This window comes from Canis aureus, chromosome 18 (genome assembly GCF_053574225.1).
Source record: "Canis aureus isolate CA01 chromosome 18, VMU_Caureus_v.1.0, whole genome shotgun sequence".
In the NCBI taxonomy this organism is placed as follows: Eukaryota; Metazoa; Chordata; class Mammalia; order Carnivora; family Canidae; genus Canis; species Canis aureus.
The window spans coordinates 49,857,897-49,873,987 of record NC_135628.1 but is presented as its reverse complement, the minus strand read 5'-3'; the positions used below and the strand labels follow the sequence as shown (position 1 = coordinate 49,873,987).

Sequence of the window (16,091 nt, the reverse complement as noted above, 5' to 3'; positions counted from 1 at the left end):
TCATTTTTTTTCCAGTATATTTTTCTGTTTTTCAGATTATATAGTATCTATTTTTCTAACTTCCATTTCATTAATCTTCATCTGTTCTCTCTATTCTGCTGTTGAGCCAATTACTGAGTTTTTAAAATCAGTTATTATATTTTTCAGTTCTAAAATTTCCATTTGGTGGGGTGCCTAGGTGGCTCAGTCAGTTACACATCTGCCTTCAGATCAGGTCATGATCTCAGAGTTCTGAGACTGAGCCCCATGTCCTGCTCCCTGCTCAGTGGGGAGTCTGTTTCTTTCTCTGCTCCTACCTCCACTCATGCTCTCTCTCTTTCTCTATCAAATAATTAAGTAAAAATCTTTAAAAAATAAAATTTCCACTTGGTAATTCTTTGTATGCTCTGTTCCTTTGTTGGATATTTCTATTTCTTTAATAAATCTTTTTTTTTATTTGTTTCAGACACACTGATAATTGCACATAGAAGCGCTTTTATCGTGGATGTTTAAACACTGTCCTCAGATAATTCTAACATTTCTATTATATTTTTATTGACATCTATTGATTGTCTTTTTCAATTTGAGTTTTTTCTGGTCCTTGGCATGACTAGTGATTTTTATTGAAACTCATACATTTTTCCTATTATATCCTGAGACTGGACCTTATTTAAACTTTTTTCCTTCTGACACCACTCCAGAAGGAGGAGAGGAAGGAGGACCATCTCAATTATTGCCAAGTGGAGCCAGAAATTCAGATTCCCCATGCAACCTCCTGACATATGAGATGTGGGAGGGAATCCTTGTTAACTGCTGGGCAGGGAGTGAGTTTGGAGTTACAAGCAGTCCCCCACTAACATCACAGTGACTTCATTATCTCGGGGTGATTGTGAAAGTTTTGACTGTCTGTTTAGCTCCCTACATGATTTCTAGTAACGTAATTGGAGGTGGTCGGTGCTTATTACTGAAAGCTGGGATGAAAATCTTATCTCCCTATTTGAGTTGTTCTGAAACCACCCTGGCAGGTTTTTCAGGGCACTTGGTAGAGCCTCCTGAGGGTATAAATCTACATTTCCCACTCAGTGTTCATCAGCATGGGTGGGAATATGGCTACAGTTTTTCTGTAGTGCTTGACTAGAGTGGAATGATTATTTAAAAGTTTTCTATCTTGGGATGCCTGGGTGGCTCAGGGTTGAGTGCCTCCCTTCAGCCCAGGGTGTGATCCTGGAGCCCAGGGATCAATTCCTACATTGGGCTCCCTTCATGGACCCTGATTTTCTCTCCACCTTTGTCTCTGAGTCTCTCTTTCTGTGTCTCTCATGAATAAATAAATAAAATCTTTAAAAAAAAAAAGTTTTCTGTGTTGATGCTTATTCCTTTTTCTCATCCTTTGGCTAGAAAGATCAGATGTTTGTTGGTGTTTTTTGTCTGTACTCATTGATGTTTCTGGGTCACCGACTATTTTGGCTTTAAGTCTAGGATATATAAGATATATAAGGCAGACTTATATATCCTAGACTATCCTAACCACTCTGTCATTCCTTGAGTCCTGTAGTCCTCAGCCCAATTGCCTTTTCTCTCCACCTTTCAGTCTTCTCATGTTTGTTTAATATATAATATCTATGAATTATATTTTTACTTAGCATAAATAGTAGGGAAATATGTTTGTTTCATCTTCCCAGCAGTGGTAATCACCCTTTGCTTTATTTTATTATTATTTTTAAATATTTATTTATTAATTTTAGGGGGCAGGGGCAAAGGGAGAGGGAGGGAATCTCAAGCACACTCTGTGTTGAGCACGAAGCCTGATGCAGGACTCGATCTCACGACCCTAAGATCATGACCTGAGCCAAAACCAAGAGTCAGACATTCAACTGATTGAGCCACCCAGGTACCATGACTCTTGTCTTTTTAAATTCTCCATTATGCTTTAGATCTTAGCTCAAAAATCTATTCCACTAGGAACCATTCTCTCACTTCTCTTAGGACTGAAATCAATTGACTATTAGAAGCTCTCATGAAATCATGCATTTGTTCTCTATCTAGCATGTATTTTAAAAGAGCAGTATTAAATGAATTTGACTTATTAATGTACTTCCTTTATTAGACTCTAAGGTGTGTGTAGTCATTTTGGCTGTGCTTTAATTATTTTGTTCATAGTACCCAGCAATATGCTTAGCTTATCAAATAAATTATTGATAACATTTGTAGAATGAACAATGCAGTGCAACAAAATAGTGCAAAAATTTATCAAGTAAATTCTTGATAATATTTGTAGAATGAACAATGCAGTGCAACAAAATAAAAAGAGCTCCAGTTTTGCAGTTAGATTTTGCCACTCTCCCAGAAGTACAGTCTTTTTTAAAAATATTTTATTTATTTATTCATGAGAAACAGAGAGAGAGAGAGAGAGATCGAGAGAGGCAGAGACACAGGCAGAGGGAGAAGCAGGCTCCATGCAGGGAGCCCGACGTGGGACTTGATCCCGGGACTCCAGGATCAGGCCCTGGGCTGAAGGCAGCGCTAAACCGCTGAGCCACCCAAGCTGCCCTTCCTGAGCTTTTCTAGGCATTACTCATGCTTTCAATAAATATTTGATTGAGGAAATAATGCCTAATGCTTGAAGGTGCTGCCAAAAAGGTCTGAATTTTATCTAATTGGTATACTGTTAGGTCTTCAGGATTTAGCAGAATGTCTGGTGTTTAATGAATGCATGCAATGAATGAGAGAAGGAATGAAATAGGAAGAATATTAAGGAGACTTTTTGGATACTTAGACTCAGTAGCTTTGGGATGGAGAATTTTGAAGATTCAATGGTAGCACTCAGATAGGATGATTTCTCTAGAACATATGCTATATACATGGCCATAAGTATGTATATGATATCACTAGATTAACGCTGGACTGCTAATTTTACTATTTGAACACTCTTTCAAAAAACTTGAACTTCGTTTTTCTTTTGCTGCTGCTTCTTAACTCAGTCCTGGTTTTCCATCTGATTTTGCTTAACTGTGTTTCCTGCATGTTCTTTCAGTTTAAAATTGTCTTTATTCTTTTACTAATTATTTATTGAACACCTACTATGTGTGGCCAAATTAAGATAGTATTTCATATATTGTTGTAAGTGTATCAGTTAAGTAGGAAAGAATTATTCTTGGAAGGAGATCTCCTAATTCTTAGAATTCCAATGCTAAATCGATATTTAACCAGGGTCAAATTACATGACTTGCTGTGGGCAGTGCTAAACCGCTGAGCCACCGGGCTGCCCAGAAGTACAGTCTTTATATCTTTTTTGTCCTTTACTGTTTTCTCATATGATCATATTAAGTAATATAACACATAAATTTCTCTACGTAATGCATGACATGACTTCCAATTTCTAATATCTATTATTTCCTAGAAAACTGTAGTCTTGTTTTATTTCATTTTTTAAATATTGATGGCAATCAGTGCCAAGAACATGGTAGAAATTCAATAATTATTTTTTTTTCTTTATTTATCTATGATAGTCACACACAGAGAGAGAGAGAGAGAGAGAGAGAGGCAGAGGGAGAAGCAGGCTCCATGCACCGGGAGCCCGACGTGGGATTCGATCCCGGGTCTCCAGGATCGCGCCCTGGGCCAAAGGCAGGCGCCAAACCGCTGCGCCACCCAGGGATCCCGAAATTCAATAATTATTAAGTGGAATTAAATCAATATGTGTTTTATAATTTCATGGGATTTATATGAAGTTTCTGATGTAACATTATATATCTAAGCAAATGTACATAAAAGGAATAAAGCTTAGAGGGAGAAAATAGTTTTGTTTACAAAGCAAAACAGCTGATTTATCAATGGTTCACCCTCAAACTAGAAGAACAGGTTGAAAATAGTAAATACATCCAAAGCTGGATGCTTTTTTTTTTTTTTTTCTTTCTAGAGAAGGGGAGAGAGGAGGAGGAGGGACAGAGGGAGAGGGAGAGAGAATCTAAGCAGACCCTATACCCAGAGACTGGGTAAAGAAGATGTGGTTTATGTATACAATGGAATATTACTCAGCCATTAGAAATGACAAATACCCACCATTTGCTTCAACGTGGATGGAACTGGAGGGTATTATGCTGAGTGAAGTAAGCCAGTCGGAGAAGGACAAACATTATATGTTCTCATTCATTTAGGGAATATAAATAATAGTGAAAGGGAATATAAGGGAAGGGAGAAGAAATGTGTGGGAAATATCAGAAAGGGAGACAGAACGTAAAGACTGCTAACTCTGGGAAAGGAACTAGGGGTGGTAGAAGGGGAGGAGGGCGGGGGGTGGGAGGGAATGGGTGACGGGCACTGGGGGTTATTCTGTATGTTAGTAAATTGAACACCAATAAAAAATAAATTAAAAAAAATAAATAAAACCTATCAGTATCAATAAAAAAAAAAAATTCCTGTATTGAAGTCCTAACCCCTAATACCTGAGGAGGTGATCTTACTTGGAAAAAGGGTTATTGTAGATGTAACTAAAGATGAGGTCACACTGGAATAGGGGGGATCCTAATTCTCTATGACTGGTTTCCTTATCAAATGGAGAGAATGGACACATGGACACACATATGTACAGAAAGCATTCCATGTGAACATGAAGACAGTCATCTATAAACCCAGGAGAGAGGCCCAGAATAGTTGGCTCCAGAAGGAACCAACCCTGTCAATATGTTTGATTTCAGAGTTCTAACCTCCAGAACTGGGAAGACAAGAAATTTCTCTTGTTTGAGCTATACAGTTTGTGACACTCTGGTATGATAGTCCTAGCACACTAATATACTTTCCCTGGAGCACTGACCTTTGTGGACATTACATATCCTTTTGAAAATATAAACAGAACAATGGAGCTCTCTCCAGAGAAATGCAGATAGCCACAATTTTACATATGATTTCAAGAGTTCACAGATGTTCTGTAGTCCATCCACAGACCCAATCACACCCTAGACCAGAACTTCTCCCAACCTCTTTTTTGGTGATGCCCCTGAACATATTGTCTTACACCAAACATTTACCGTGAAAAAACCTACTCTTTAGTGTGTGGCAGCATCTTATAGCAATAGAAAGAATTATGTTCTGAAGGGTTGGTGCCTTGGAGCTGTGACCCATAAAACAGTATTCAACTTCTTAGAAATACCTTGGGCCCTACTACAGCCCCCCTGTAAAAACCTACAGCTGCTTTTCTTTATCTTTGCTTTCTTTGTTTAATTAAGACAAGCTTTCTTTTATAACTGCTACATGTAATTTATAGGGCCAAGCATGGAAACAGAGTAAGCTGTTGTTTTGGTGTGCTTTATTTAGGGAAAGAACTTGAATGCAAAGTGACTATTTATAGTTATATTTAAGGGTGTGAGGAGAACAAAGAAGCTAAGGAGTGGTTCCCCAAGATAGAGGGGCTCTTATGGAGAATATGGGAAGAAGACAAAAACTCATTTTGCTTCCTTCACACCTTGCTTAGTGAGTGTCTAACACATATTCTGAATCTCACATAGTATGTTCTACATGCACAGAATTATGAAAATAAATATGAGAACCTGCCTTCATCCCTCTATGTGTGTGTGTGTGTGTGTGTGTGTGTATTATATAGCTATGTCTTGTTGTCTAGGAGTTGGCTTTCTCCTTCTGCTCAAATAAGCCATGTATCTATTATTGTGGTTAAAACTCTGTGAAATTGTCTGTCTTCTCTTGCATTTTCTAGCCACAGATAGAAACTGCCCTTGCCACAGCTTCATGTTATCCTTGAAGAATGCCTTCCACTTGTGTTTGTATGATTTTTCTCTGTCATTTGCTTTGAGGAAGAGATACCTTGTCTTGATAGTGCCAGTGCCGCTCATATATTGACTCAGAAGAGTGAGTCTATGTTGTTCAGCTGTCATTAGTATTGTCAAACAAACATTAAGCACCTTGGCAGATAATCTCATCTGCCAACCAAATGAGAGTTCAGAAAGTACAGCTGCCCCTGACGTTTGCTGCCACAGGATAGAGAGATCATCATTTAGGATCCTTCCTCTCATGCTGCTCTCAGAGGCCTATCTGCAATTCTCAATTATTTGTATCAACTGAAATCCTGCTCACTTTTAACCACTTATGTATGTGCCACTTTCAGGAAGTCCTTGTGAGTCTCAACTGTAAGCGGTATCCATAATTTATGATCTTCCTTAGGTCATAGTATTATACTCCTAGTGCATTTGTTATGTCCACTTCCCAGACTAAGGTGCTGAGAATATGCTTGGTCCTTTTCATTCTGCATCTGTCTCAGTACTTCACACACGATACTCACAACAGGATGCTTTGGAATTAAGCCCTTTAATACCTGGCTCTGCCACATAGTCTTCCTGGGTTAATCAGAATTTGAGTTGGCTTTTGAATTTGAGGTAGTAGTTTTGCATATAGAATGAAGAATATAGGCAAAGGGACATAACAGAAGATGCCAGTCAGTATCATTTACTGAGATCTTACGATATGCAGTGAAAATGTAGTGGGAAATTAAAAGATAGGAAAATAGAGAATGAGGGAAGGAGTTGAGATGGAAATTTGGGAAATAAAATTAAGTTAAAGATCATAAAATATTTAGATTTATATAGCAATTTTCTTTCAAGGAACTTAAAGGAATTGCAGTAATATGGGCACATGTCAATCCATTGCTATACATTTTATATCACCAGAGATAAGATAATGCCTGGAAGCAAGGAAGAATTCAGTTAATATTTGTGGGATGAGTATATGAAGTTCTTGGTATTTTGGAAGAAAGAGGATTTATTAAATAACACTGGATTGCAAAAGGATGGTAGAGAAAACCAAGACTGATTTCTAGGCTTTAGCCTTAATTTTAGGAAGATATATGGTGGTGGCAGAGGGAAGGATGGAAAACAGTGGTAAGAGAGTTGATCAGATCTTGAATCTTCCTGGTAAAAAGATGAATGGGATGTTGGTACAAATGCAAATTATTAAACACTGGCTCTACTCTGTTCAGCTCCCAAAGTATCAGGCCTCCAACAAAAGCCTGAGGTCTAAATATGCTGTGTCTCAGCAAACTTATCTAACATATCTGATAGTGAAAGTTTTTCTATTGTGGTGAGAATACTTAACATGAGATTTAACTTCTTAACAAATGGGTAAGTGTACAATACAGTATTGTTAACTATAGCCACAATGTTATATAGTAGATCTGTAAAAACTTAATCATCTTGCATAACTTTTTTGAAAGACATGCTCCCAGGCTGCCTTAAAGCAAGACATCACTCCTTCTGTTAGATTTATCACTTGAAAAAGAAACACTTTGAATTATGCACAGTGAGTAACCCTGAAATAATATTGATGTGTTCTTTTTCTTTGGGCATAATGCAGAATGGGTGTGAAAGTGGGTACAAGAAGTGGTACAAATTAACAGAAATAATATAGTGAAAGTGAAGAAAGAAAAAGACCAGCTTAAAATACTTTGTCCAGTAAATAATTATCAAAAACCTAGTGTGCACCAGTAAATAACACTCTAAAGGGAAACACACTGGTATTTTTGGGGAATAATGAAGGTGATTTGGCTGAGATCTGTGGGAAATGAGAGAATAGAATGGTAGGAGATAAGAGCTGACAGGTGGCTAGAGACAGATCTGGAGGTGATAAGCAGTTTAGACTTTATTCTAAGTGTAATGCCTATACCCTGGAAGCTTTTTTTTTTTTTTTTCTTTCTAGAGAAGGGGAGAGAGGAGGAGGAGGGACAGAGGGAGAGGGAGAGAGAATCTAAGCAGACCTTATACCCAGAGACTGTGGTGGGGCTCAATCTCAGAACTCAGATCATGACCTGAGCTGAAAACAAGAGTCTGAAACTTAACATCAAGAGTCTCATGCTTGGGATCCCTGGGTGGCGCAGCGGTTTAGCGCCTGCCTTTGGCCCAGGGCGCGATCCTGGAGACCCAGGATCAAATCCCACGTCGGGCTCCCGGTGCATGGAGCCTGCTTCTCCTTCTGCCTATGTCTCTGCCTCTCTCTCTCTCTATCTCTGTGTGACTATCATAAATAAATAAAAATTAAAAAAAAAAAAAGAGTCTCATGCTTAACTGACTAAGCCACCCAGGCATCCCACCCTGGAAGCTTTTGAGTGAAGTGACATGACCTGATTTAGTTTTTAAAGCACTGTCTGGTTGTCTGGTGGAGAATGAAGTATAGTAGGGCAGAAATGGAAGCAAGTTGACTGATGGGCATGCTATTGTGCTAGTTGAGGTAGGCATGAATGATAACACACAAGGATAGTAGAAGGAGAGCCAGCAAAAGTGACTGGATTTAGGAAATGTTTTGAGATATACAAGTTGACAAGACTTGCAGATAAATTTATTGTAGGGGAGAAGGAAAGAAATTCAAAGATGACCTCTAGGTTTTTGTACTTAACTTCTGAGTCAGGTGAAGAAGACTGGAAGAAGCTCTGGAGGGGGTGCAAGGCTGCCGCTCTGGGTAGATGCCTAATAGACACTCACTGGAGAAGATGAGTAGGCTAGGCTGTTGGATACATGATCCTGGGATTCAGGAGGAGGTCAGGGCTGGATATATGCTTTGGGCAGTCATTAGCAGAAAGATGGTATTAATATGCAGAAACTAGATACAGCCATATGGAAAAGTATTGATAGAGGAGAAAATGGAGCCTGGCCTGCGTCCTGGGCACTCTAGCATGTAGAAATCAGGAAGAGGAAAAGGATCCAGCAAAAGAAGCAGAGAAGGGTGGGCAACTGAAGAGGCAGGAAAATTAGCATAGTAGAGTGTCAAAAACAAATACATGCCAGTACGGAAGTGATAACTGTGTCAAACACTGCTGGAGGGTTGAGAGAGATGAAGTTTGAGAACTGGCCACTAGGCAGAGCAAGATGGAGGTGCTGATAAATTGACTGAAGCAGGCTGAGAAGATAGTAAGCAGCAAGGAAGTTGAATTAACTATGTCCACTAAGTTTAGCCACAAAGGGAAAAAGAGCAATGAGACCATGGTTACAAACAGGAACAATTCATCCACTGCAATGGGAGGAAAGGTAGAATTTAAGGGTATAGATGCAGGTAAAGACCAATTTGATATTGAAAACAAGAAACCATTATCTTTAGACGGCAAGAAAAAAAAGAGTAAACAATTGTACTTTCTTCAAAATCATCCATTGCCATGTTTGATATTTAATGGAATGTTGGAACGTGGAAGAATGGAAACTGCAGTAGGGCTGTGATTACGCTCTTGGTGTAAATTTATTTTCATGCTTCATGTTTATATACCAGTTGTTTAAACCAGTAATTTTAATCCTTAGGAGAGCTTTCTAGACAATTCTGTGAAAAATAAGTAACATGAAAACATTTAAAATGTTTTAAATTGCTGCTTTGGCATCAAGCTAAAACATAATTTTGCTTTGATTACTATGTCTTTTTCTGCATGTATCTCTAAAAGTATTTTAAAAACATAGTGGAAAATTTAGTGGTAACAGGTGATTCTACAAATAGTTATTCTTCTGGAGTGTTATGCAATAAGCATAAATATATAAACAAAAACAGCTTGCTCTAGTTTCTTAAAATTATAATATTCAGAAGTTTAATGCTATTTGTCTCTGCTTTGCTGAGTAACAGTGGACAAGCAATTTAGCTATACCATAACCATTCAAATATGTAAAATTGTTGACAAAATGACTAGGGTTTTAAGATCTCAGGATCCTCATAATGAAGCAGGATTAATACATATTTTTCCAATTTTTGTATTGTAAAAAAATACATATAAGATTTACCATTTTTTAAGAGAAGGAGAGAGGTGGGGGAGGGACAGAAGGAGATGGAGAGAGAAGAGAGAATCTCAAGCAGGCTCTAGGCTCGATCTCACAACCCTGTGATCATGACCTGAGCCAAAATCAAGAGTAAGATGCTTAACTGACTGTGTCACCCAGGTGCCCCTATCATGGTACTATTTTAACTATTTTTAAATGAACAGTTCAGTATTATTAAGTACATTCATACTGTCGTGCAACCGTCACCACTATCCATATCCAGAACTCTTTCATAAAAATAAGAAAGTCTTTATGAATTTTCATGCCATCATTGAGCAGGTGCCATGCCAATCTTCTCTGTAATGTTCTAATCTTAGCATATGTGTGCCAAAGTGACCACTTATTCACAGTTTAAAGAAAATACTTATTTACATAAATAAGAAAAAAATTATAGAAACTGTGTCTCTGAAAGATAAGCCAGAACCATTTGATTATTATTATCAAAATAAAGGCTTAGATCAATTCCATAATATCAAGATATTGAGTCATGGAGGGTGACTATGATGTTTTTCCATAAAATACCCTTTGATTATACACTCAGACAGAATATGGGATAGATTATTTGAACCAAAATGATCATGCTCTATTTTCCTAATTTTCTGGTTGAAAATGAAACAACTAAACAATGATTCAAATTCAAATTGATGGAGTTCTTACTCTATGCCAGGCATTATGCTACATAATGTACATGCTTATCTAGCTTAATCCAACAAGAATGCAATGAGGTAATTCTCTTATTTTCATTTTAAAGATAATAAAACTTAAGACTATATTTGGAAAGCTATAATTAACCATTCATGGTTTCATAACTAGTAAACTGTGGGTGACAGAGGTACCCTTTGGCCAGGCTGATCTCATTTGCTCTTGACCTCTGTGCTCTAGTGTGTCTATTTTAAAGTAATGGAAGACCACACCTCTCCCAAGTTTAAAAAATTAAGGCCTTAGACTGCCTCTCCAAACTCATGCTGTTCTCATTAACACATTGTTTTTGCTTGTGCACTTACGTGCTGAATAATGATACTTAATCTCATCAAGGTTTTGAGTTGGACTCACAGTTATTACTACATGTTTTACTAGCAAATATTTTCTCTATGGCTGCTGGGAGAATGGGGGATGGGAAGATGGGGGAAGATTTCATCAATGTTCTTTGCTTCAATTTCTTCATATTCATTCCCATAATTTGCTGACTTCTAAGAGGACGCCTTTGAAATTAGAACATTTCTTAAAATAAAACTGCTGTGCCAGAAGACTCCATTTAGAACTTAATTTCAGTTCTTATCTACGATATTCCTGCATCTACATTCTGATTTTCACACCTGTTATGCACTGATATCTTCATTTGTTTTCAGAATTTGCCCTAATGGAGCTTTATTATCATACATTCTCTATTTGAGGAAGTCCTTACATATTTGTATGAAGTTGGTGAGGTTTCTGCCTGTTTTATTTAGACTTCATGTTGTGGGCTTTCCTCACACTGCACTTCCACTGCTGTTCTTTATTAGGAACTCTCAGCTGTAGTTAGGTGGAAAGAGCAAGGTTCTGGAAGACAGTTGAACCTGGTTTGACTTTGGCTCCTCCACTTATTACACATAATGCAAGATTATGGTCAACTTTTTAATTCCTAAGATTAAATATAATTGGAATTTTAATTTTAGATTTAGACAAGATGAAATAGAGATTTGTGCAGCTGAGTGGAAACTATTTCCTGGTTGTTGAGGAGCATGGCATAGGGGATTGGGAAGTGGCTTTAATGTTACCCCAGCCAACATGCACAAGTAACAAAGAAGCAGGTCTAAGTGAGTTTCATGTTCCTCTTATGCTCCCTTCTTTTCCATGCTTCTTCCCTTTTCTTCTTGGAGCTTCTTCACTCAGCACATTTAAACAACCGTAAACACTACCCCATGGATGAGATTAGATCCATAAGGGCAGATAAGAGGGAAGAAGAGAGAATGACTTTCCCAGTCCCATTCCTTTTACTTTCCTCCTTCCACGCTGGATTCCGACATTACTGGCTAGTGTATCTCAATAGAGGTCCACCCACCACCTTATTATATGAGTTACTAGCCTGGCTTTTCATTTATAGGTTTGTAAATGCTGAGAGAACTATTTTTTAATTTACTTAAGAAATGTGGTATATACATATAGAATACTATTTGGCCTTAAAAAGGTAGGAAATCCTACAATATGCTGCAACACAGATAAACCTTGATGACATTATGCTAGGTGCAATAAGCCAATCATAGAAAGGCAAACACTGCATGGTTTCACTTATGTGAGGTAACCAAAAGTCAAATTCATAGAATCAAAGAGAGGAATGATGGTTGCCAGGGGCTGGAAGGAGGAAAAAATGGGGAGTTATTAATCAGTGGTCATAGGGTTTTAGTTACGTTGCATACGTTCTAGAGCTTTGTACAACATTGCACCTACAGTCAACAATACTGTAATATATACTTAAAATTTTGCTAAAAGGATAGATCTCGTGTTAACTGTTCTTTACACAATAAAATTAAAAAGAAATGTATTTTCTACTGAGGAAAGCTATCTTACACTTGAATTATGCTCAAACTTCCAAATCGTGTCTGGTTTCTCTTATCTGGCAATTTTTCATAGAACTTAATTTTGTGGAGTCAAAGACCTGAATTTCTGTGGCTTGATGTGCTTTCTTAGATTATGTTACCCATAAAAAAAAGTTCTGACTATGTACTGCAAACAATACATGCCTTAAACTCAGAATTATTGCTTAAATAGTAAACTTATGAATATTTCCCATGTTATCACTTAGGAGATGAAATATTACTTTGAAGTTTGATTCTCCCTTTTAAAAAAAATAACTTTCAATTACTTTCTAAAGTTTGTACCAGATGTAATTCTTCATAAAGAGTATAGTATTTATTCAACATGAGCAATTCTCAATGTTTTCAGCGTCCAATTTTGTTGCCTCAATTTTAATTGTGAATTGTGTTTTCTGAGCCAGGATTGTTTCAAATGAATACAAAAGTTTCTATTGTTTGGTGTACTACAACATGAGCACGCCTGAGTTGCAGCCATTGAAATGCCTCACATGGGTCAGTTTTTGTTATTATCCCCACCAAGACCCTCCTTTTTTTCTTTTACATGAGTGAAGCAAGAAGCAGCAGCTATTATTTGACCAATTTATTTAAAAACAAAAGTGAGTAGTCACTCACTCACTATGTATCTCTTAAAAAGATGACCAGACATGTTTTTAAACTCTGAATGCTACAACTAAATTTAGCCAAAATGCATTGCTTTCCGAATGCTTCTAAAATGGAACACTGTGCTTTTGATTACTGCTTTTGGAGTCTCATTAAGACTCTAAAAGGTCAAAGGAACAAGGACTGGAGGAAAATACATTCATTTACAATACCAGCACAATCAAAATGTAGAAATCAGCCACATATGACATGTGTTTGTTCCAAGATATTTGTACAATGCCAAGTCCCCTTTTTATGGGTAGCTGATGTGTTCAAATGGAGTCATGTACTCCACCAATGTCTACTGTGTTGTTACTAGTGGAAAAATACTTTAGACTGCCAATTGTTTGCTCCATAAACTATTTTTTGAACAGAGAGTGATGTCAGAGTCAGATATTTTTGCTTTAAAATGAAAGCTCTATCTCCATAGATTTAAACTTTCTTGAGATAGGCATCCTTCCCAAGGCCTCTGCTCTAACACACACTTTAAAAATTTCATAAGGTGAAATTGGCAACTGGAAATTTGCCACTGAGGGATGACATCAGGTTTTGACAAAGAATACATTGGAAGTACAAGCTACCTTAAAACTCAGTTTTCCAAAGAAGAGTCTGACTAGCTTGAAATTCAGTTTTCTCAGGCACATTCCGTAATTTATTTCTGCTAGTAATAAGATTACTGTCTTGTGTGTGATGATATCCTATAGAGCAATCAATGGCAACTTTCCTTTAAATTTAGCCTTTAATATTTCCCTTCCCTAACATATTAAGACCTCATTACTTTAAACATAACTTTAAACACCTTATTACTTATTTTTTTATATTCTATATTTAGCTTTTATTTTCTTTGGCTCAAAATTATAATAAAGTAACCACAGTACTTACCTTTTTGTGTCCATAACTAATTGATATAGTATTTAACATTCTTAATGTATTAAGACCTAACTGTATTCCAGATATTAGTTGAGGTGCTAAGAACTCAGTAGTTAATTATGCAGATAAAAATCTCTGCTTGGGGCACATGGGTGGCTCATCAGTTAAGCATCTGCCTTTGACTCAGGTTGTGATCCCAGAGTTCTGGGATCAAGTTCCCTGGTGGGCTCTCTGCTCAACAGGGAGTCTGTTTCTCCTTCTCCCTAAACTGCCCCTCCCCAGCTCATTGTTCTTTCTCTCTCTCTCTCTCTCTCTCTCAAGTAAATAAATAAAATCTTAAAAAAAAATCCACAAAACTCTGCCTGCATAATAGGCCTTTAATTCTGGTATATACATCTATGCCTGATTGTCTTTTTCACCCTCAATCTCCAGAAAAAATTCCAAAAATTTTCCCCCCATCTTATCATTTTATTTATTTATTTTTAGTATTTTATTTATTTATTCATGAGAGACACACAGAGAGAGGCAGAGACATAGGCCGAGGGAGAAGCAGGCTCCATGCAGGGAGGCTGTTGCGGGACTCTATCCCAGGACCCCGGGATCACAACCTGAGCCGAAGGCAGGTACTCAACCACTGAACCACCTAGTCTTCCCTATTTATTTTTTAATCTAATCATTTTTGTGTTTTAATTTTTAAAAAATCTTGTCATTTTAAAGGTTGGGTAGTTTTTGAAGTAATTACTATGAATTGTTTTCAAGCAGAGACGATAGTGTTCACGGTATTCCTTAGAGGTGAGAACTAGATCAATGCTGTTTAACGTTTTATCACTGAATATGATCTGTGTTTCATAATGTGTGTCTAATGGACCACCTATATCAGAATCTCCCAAGGTGGTGGTTACTATCCTTGAGACCTCTTCCTAGTTCCTGATTCAGAATATCAGGATGATGGTCCGGAATGTGTGTTTTTAACCAACAATCTAGGTGAACCTTACACATGCAGAAGTCTAAGAATTAATTATGAATTTAGACAAATTTATGATATTATTTGCCTTTAATTCTTTCTTTATAACTAGCTTAATAGGCACTGGTCAAAATATATAGAAAGAAGAGGTCATCTCGCAGGATTTATTGAATATTGGATTGTTTTACATGTGGGCCTTAAGCAGTTTTTATGCAGGAGTATGTTCAAATGAAGTATGGATTGACTTTAGCTTAATTAGAGCTTTAGCCTGTTAACCCTTGACTACAACCATTTCTCATACAGCCCTGAATTGTATAAGTAAATACTCATTTCTTTTGGATCAGTGAAGCAATATGTCATAAAGACACTGCTTGTTAAGTTGAGCCAAATCATGTTCATTGCTGTACAACTCTTTCATAGAGCAGTATGGGTGGATCTGAAATGATTCCTCACTCTTCTTAGTAACTAATTGAGTGGGACCTTGTGGGTCATTCCTAAAGAACAGAATATGGCAAATGTGATTAAGATGTCACTTTCAAGATTAGATTACAAAGAAATTGTGGCTGCCATTTTTATATTCTATAATCTTTCCTTCCTCTCTAACTGGCTTGCTCTGAAGGAAGCCAGCTGCCATGTTGTGAGCTGACCTATGGAGAAGTCCACATGACAAGGAGCTAATATCTCCAGTCAATAGCCAATGAGGACTCAAGGCTGTCAGCAGCCACGTAGGTAGTGAGAAAGTGTATTTGATGGAGCCATGATATAACTACACCCTGGCTTACACTTTGTGAGATACTCAGAGCCAGAGGCACCCAGCTAAGCTGTACTTGGATTCCTGACTCATAGGAAAGGGCTAATAAATATTTATTTTTTTAAGCTGCTATACTTTGGGATAATTTGTTGTCTTGGTCCATTTGGGGTGCTATAGTATACTACCATGAGCTGAGTAGTTTATAAATAACAAAAATCTATTTTTCACAGTTCTGGAGGGGAATTAAGAATTAAGAGCCAACCTTTTCTTCAGATTAATTTGCAGTTTTCATTTGCTTTAACCCTATGCAAACTTGACTAAAGTTAGGTTTTATTCTCTTTTCATTATCCTTTTGATTAGCTTTTTTGTTGGAGATGCCAGAGAACTCTCTTTGCATATTACATTTTACAACTGTTCTTTTTCTAAGATGGATAGGTATACATGTGTGCAAACACACATACAGCTGAAAGATGACCCAATTTATATTTGACTTTGTTGTGTATGAGAACAACATTTGTAAATAA

The 16,091-nt window shown here is 37.2% G+C and overlaps 1 long non-coding RNA gene and 1 other non-coding gene across 9 annotated transcripts in view; one reads left to right on the top strand and one right to left on the bottom strand.

Annotated features, from left to right (window-relative positions):
• The window catches only part of LOC144289010 (uncharacterized), a 327,654-nt gene that overhangs the window by 51,131 nt on the left and 260,432 nt on the right, over positions 1-16,091 (top strand). The gene's annotated exons all lie outside the window — the stretch shown is intronic.
• On the bottom strand, positions 10,005-10,110 carry LOC144289267 (U6 spliceosomal RNA). The gene has a single exon (XR_013357243.1). It is a non-coding gene; the product is annotated as a U6 spliceosomal RNA (small nuclear RNA).